Below are 6,000 nucleotides of genomic sequence, written 5' to 3'. Positions count from 1 at the left end.
TGTGTGGGGATGTGTTTCAAAGCTGATATTTACAAATCAAGGCCATAAACATAATTAGGAGCTGTTATTTCATTCTTGATTGGACGGCAGCCTGAGCTGTCCTCCACATGTCTACTGCAACCAGCATAAATTACTTGCGCTTGCTAAAGTGCTGTCTTGTGCCCATGGCTGGTTCTACTCATAAGGTGTACGTTTGTTGATATGAATTACTGTGCTGTACAGGATAAGAAATTGAAATACGTTAAGTTCAGTTTCTCATTAGGGTTTTTGAATCTGTAATTCTGTTCTCTGTTGAGGCTGGTTTGACTTATCCAGGAAGGGAGCAAAATCATGGGGTCAATGAGGAGACCATGGGGCATATTATCAAGAACGCCGCTAAAATTATCGCCGCTTTAGCGGCAGAAAAATGGGCTTGATAATATGCCCCTGAGAATTCCAATTGAAGCCCATGTTCACACCAGAACGTGGACTTCTATTGGAATTCTATAGAGCATATTATCAAGCCCCTTATCGCCACTTTAGCTGTAGTTTTCTGCCGCTAAAGCGGCGATAATTTTATCGCCCCGTCTTGATAATATGGCCCCAAGAGATTATAATACCTCTAAAATATTCAAATGCCTTAAGTTGAGGATAGCCCTCCAAAAGGCCCCTCTGCACCATAGAGACAGTTCATTCCACATTATGGCGCTGAGATGTGCAGCAAACCACCATGAGTTTGTGTATTATCCTTACTGTGGTGAAACATCAATGATGGCTGTGTTGCCTTTTCAGATCTCTATCTCTTCTGCCAGCAGTTATAGTAGGGTTACCTCCCAACCTTGAGTGGTCCCCTCAGAGGAAATTAAGAAACCTTTTTTAGCGGGATGTCCACATCTACCATTGAACTGGGTAACATCTGTTATCTGTCAATAGCACCAACATAATCCTTGGTGTGACCGTGTGCTCTATAAATGGGCCTATTATACTATGTTAGGGCAGTTAGACTGTCAGAAGAGGTGACTGAAAAATGTCACAAATGGAAGATCCGTAGACCAGGTGTATAAACAAGGTAACTTTATTCAGGCTTGGTTCTAGGTAGAGGAGTAGGAGAAGATAAGTAGATAAAGCGTAGCCCCATCAGGGGCAGCCTCCTTGCTGATCAGCCTTCATCCACCAACTGACACTCTACACACAAACAAACACTCAAGCATTCCATGACGTTATCACACATTCCAGCATTCAACCTGGCTGAGCAGTACGTAAGAGACAACTACGGAAGAGAAATGATAACAAGTAGTTTATGACACATACCCTTTCCTTAGGGAACTAAAAGCAGAAATGTAGTTCTTGAGAAAAAACATCAGAGTAGAAACGTCATTATAAAAACTGCAGGAGAAAGAATGGAAGAAACATTCCAGAGTATGCATATATGAAATGGCTGCAGACCTCTACTCTTTTGGCGGCGCCTCTGGGTGACACCTGAACTGGCCGAATACAGGTCTGAGCTCCTAGAAATTTTGAGACACCCTGGCATAGGCAAGCTGCCATGGTTTGCACATATCAGGGAAGGTCTCCATTCTATCGGCAGAGACAATCTATGGTATAATCTAGATTCAGCCTGTTTGACAATCTTGTGTAAACATCTAGTTACCAGCTATAGGGTGGGCAAACTTGATAAACTCCATGTAGATTCTACCACTGGATCTCTTACATCAAACTTCCTGGACGTGAAGGATATGTATAATATAGAACCATGCCTAGATGAAATTCAACCGGCATTAGCCAGGAAACTGTATGTGCAGTTCCGGCATGGCTGCTTTCCCCTGCGTTCCTTCACTAATAAATGGTGCAGTGGTACTACTTTGGGGTGTCCAGCGTATAGCTCGGGAGAGGACTCTGAACTCCATGTTTTCTTTTTTTGTCCGGGATATCACAAAATCAGACACAGATGGTTGATCCAATTGTGTAGGAACCTTGGCACAACACATTGCAAGGAAGCATTCAAGGTCCTAAAATATAACACTGAACTTCAAATTGTTTATGCGGTATTCCGTTTTTTAAGCTCTATGAGGTGGGCACGGATGAATTTTCGTCAAGGTTTAACCATGGACTGGGCTATGTGATTGATCTTCTCATTGTTTTAATCCTAAAAATAAATGTAACCTTGTTTTTATCTTGGCTTTTAGCCTTTTTAACTCTTTTAGTATTGTTTGTACTTATCTGTGTTTGTTCTTTTATGGAGTACAAACAGAAATAAAGAATAAAGAATGAATGAATGAATATATGAAATGTACATATAACCATAGGTAAAATATAACAGAAAATATTGAAGGAACATTCCACGATATAAGTGCATGCATGCCCCATCCCCTTCCCTTGGGGAAGAACAAAATTGCGAGGGCATGACTTGGGGACACACACCGCCCCCACAACCACCCTGTAAATGGGTACACTCTACACTTGAAAATGTGACTGGGCGATAACTGCCCCCACAACCTACATTTAAAAAACTAAAACGGAGCAGCACTAACCGCTCCAAAACCTCCCCATAAATGGGTACACTATATGCACTTGAAAACTTATCTGGGGCACTCACCGCTCGCACAACCTCTCCGTGAATGGGTACACTCTATACCAATGGAAACTTGAATTGGAGAAAACTTGAATTGGGCACACACCGCTCCCACAACCTCCCCGTAACTGGGTACACTCTGTACTTAATAATGGACTGGAGCACTCACGGCTCCCACAACCTCCACGTAAGTGGGTACACTCTATACAATAGAAAACTTGAATAGAGCCCACACTGCTGACACAACGACTGACCTCCCCATGGCAGGGTACACCATAGGATAGATGTCACCCTGGAAAACAGACCTCCCCATACCAGGGTACACCATAGAGTAATAGTCACACTAGGAAACTGGATACTCACACAACTTCCCCATTCCAGGGTACACTGTAAGGCATACATCACCCTAGGAAACTGAACTGGAGCATTAATGTCTCAATAACTGCAATGTCCTAGTAGCAAAACATGACCACAAGAACACTCACACCAATGCAGAATATGCATTATGATGACAAGCATTAAAATAAAAAGTAAAGTCTTAAACTCCGGTGAGCGGTCTCTCACCCGAAGTCCTCACCAAACGAGAAACCCTTATTTATGAGTTCGGTGTAGGTGTCACCAGCCAATCCGCCATGACTTGGGTAATTGTGCTGTGACATTGAACAGACCACCAAGCAAAGCGAAGACCAGTGTCCTCCGTATGCTGAAAGACTTGAACTGACGAACTAAACATCAGAGGCTCGCAGGGGTTTCAAACTGGTCTTTAGGCATGTTGCACTTGGTTGAAAAGGGTAAACGGGTCTTGTGTTGAAATGCCACAGTCGCATTCATGACGATTTATGTTATTTTAACGCAACAAAAATAAACGTGGTTGGCAGTGTAAGAAACGTGCAAGCTGGAGTCTCCAGGAACCACGTAATGGACAGACTTGCAGTGCAGCTCCAACCCCAAAATGGCGATACGCTGTCGGCTTCGTGCCGGATGGCTCTCAGCGCGTAGGTTCTCCAACGCATGCTCTGCTGCATACATTCGTCATAGAAGATCCCTCGATGAACAGCGCGTCATGCAGGATCCCACGAAGGCACCGCAGGTGAGGTTGTGCGCGCAATGCCAAAGAGTAAGCGGGCCAAACAGAGCTCGTGCCTCAAATCAAATGGCAATAGAACGGCTGAAGAGACCAAGCAGGTCTCGGCTGTAGACAAACAATAATAGACTAAAACAGTCTCACCACTGAGGGCTACACGCGCTGCCTGTACAGACTACCTCTGCAGCGTTTGGTTCTACTCACACTCCGCTGGGTCAAAGACCAATTAAATTAACGTACCATATCATGTTGAAGGAATGTCATGGACAATGTCTGAAATTGTCAAAATGTATGTTGTGTGTGTCCTTGGGCGTATAGAGACACCCCACAATCAAAGTGAAACACAAAACAATTTTCTAGCTGAGTCGAATGGCTTAAATACAAATGGTAACCGGGTCTTCAAACTCGGATCCTGTCACTGGCACTTTCACGCGAACAGACTCAGAAAGTGCTCGCTGGGAAGAAACAACACCCCTCCTCTGTAGAGCCTGCCACAACGCACTTATAGTTCTGGTTCCTAGCGAGTTAAAAGTCAAGAGTTTTTAGCGTAAATTGGAACAATGTCACATGTAAGACCACACCGCTCCTGTGTGGCCTCAGGTATGGTAACACCTGGTGTCTGCTTGAGTTTATGAACATGAAGAGCGCTAATGCTCACACCAGGATGGCAGGGAGTTCCACAGTAGGCTGTTGGAAAACCAGAAGAGCAAGGTTAAACACCCACGACTGCAGGCTATCCAAGTAGTAGAGGACACTGGTGGGGCTAAAGAGAGCGTTTCCTTGAGGTTTCACTTGTCAAGTTTCAATGTCTTGAGAAGAGTCCTTACTTCCTTAGTTCCTTTACGAGTTTCAATGTCTTGAGAAGAGTCCTTACTTCCTTAGTTCCTTTACGAGTTTCAATGTCTTGAGAAGAGTCCTTAGTTCCTTAGTTCCTTTATACACAGTATTTTTCCTCAACGCGTAGGTTCCTTAAAAAATCGTGGCCAAAATGTCACAAATGGAAGATCCATAGACCAGGTGTATAAACAAGGTAACTTTATTCAGGCTTGGGTCTAGGTAGATGAGTAGGAGAAGATAAGTAGCTAAAGTGCAGCCCCACCAGGAGCAGCCTCCCTGCTGCTCAGCCTGCATCCACCAACTGACACGCCACACATAAACAAACACCCAAGCATTCCATGACGTCACCACACATTCCAGCATTCAACCTGGCTACGTAGTAGGGAAGAGACAACTACGGAAGAAAAATGACAAGTAGTTTATGACAATAATCGACAGCTTCAGTAAGGCCCAAAGTGTTTTACGCATTGTGCGTTGTGAAGCACGTTTGAAATGTTTGATGGACCTTCACTTACTGAACAATTTGAGGAACATCTGTGTTCCAACTCGTTTCTTTATGATATTTTACCCGAAAAACAGACAGAAAAAGAATCATTAAAAAGTATTAATGAAGAAGTATTTTTTTTTCAAATTTAAACATGCTCTGAATTAAACTGAATTATGTTTGTTTGAATATGTATTAAGTTGGAATATCCTAAAATAAATACACTGAAATGAATTTTCATTTTTCAGGTGGTCCCATGGTGAGCTCAAAATCATAATTGCAAGATGTTTCAAGTACTTAAATTAAACAAAGAAAAAGGAAAGTGGCACAACTGATAAACAATATTGTGTTTAACGAAAGGAAGAAGATCTTTGAATCAGAAAATAGGAAAATAAAGTGTATATTAATATATCCTTTGGGAGACATGAGTTGATTGTAATTCAGATGGTAGTCAAGAGAGGAATGAGCTACAAGCACAGTTTACTAGTTTATCTAACGCTTGTTTAGTCAGCCTTATCCGTCAACACAGCCAATGTGTGCAGATGAAACAGTATATACCTTAGCATTTCTGCACACACTTTAGTTTATTTGCATGGAACAGAAATTCTCCCAAAAGCATAAATGTGAATTATTCAGGTTCCTTTGTTTATTGAGCAGCAGATGGCTTTGTTTTGCCCTGCTTTCAGTGCAGTGCTCCACAATACACTGGGACCCCAGCTGCCGATTCTTAATTAAAAATTGTAATAAATGCATTAGGCAGTCTGCTATTTTCCTCGTGGTGCATGATGCATTTATATTTGAGAAAACTGCCAGGCATAACTAAAACTGACAACTAAGGAGGGAGCGCTTCACATCATCACGAGAACCCCTGAAATAAATGGATACAAGGTTAAGATCTCTTTCTGACAAAATAAGAACTCTTTGTTTTCACATTCTGCGTTTGCTCGGCTAGGGGCTCTTTGAAAGGGTGCCTTTAGTTGACAATGTGCACCGTCAATCAGGAAATGAGGGGTTTGCAAAGAGGCAGTTTGCAATGTGTGCCAG

The sequence above is a fragment of the Triturus cristatus genome, chromosome 5_2 (genome assembly GCF_964204655.1).
Source record: "Triturus cristatus chromosome 5_2, aTriCri1.1, whole genome shotgun sequence".
In the NCBI taxonomy this organism is placed as follows: domain Eukaryota; kingdom Metazoa; phylum Chordata; class Amphibia; order Caudata; family Salamandridae; genus Triturus; species Triturus cristatus.
The sequence above is the reverse complement of the archived record's forward strand: the minus strand, read 5'-3'. Positions refer to the sequence as shown.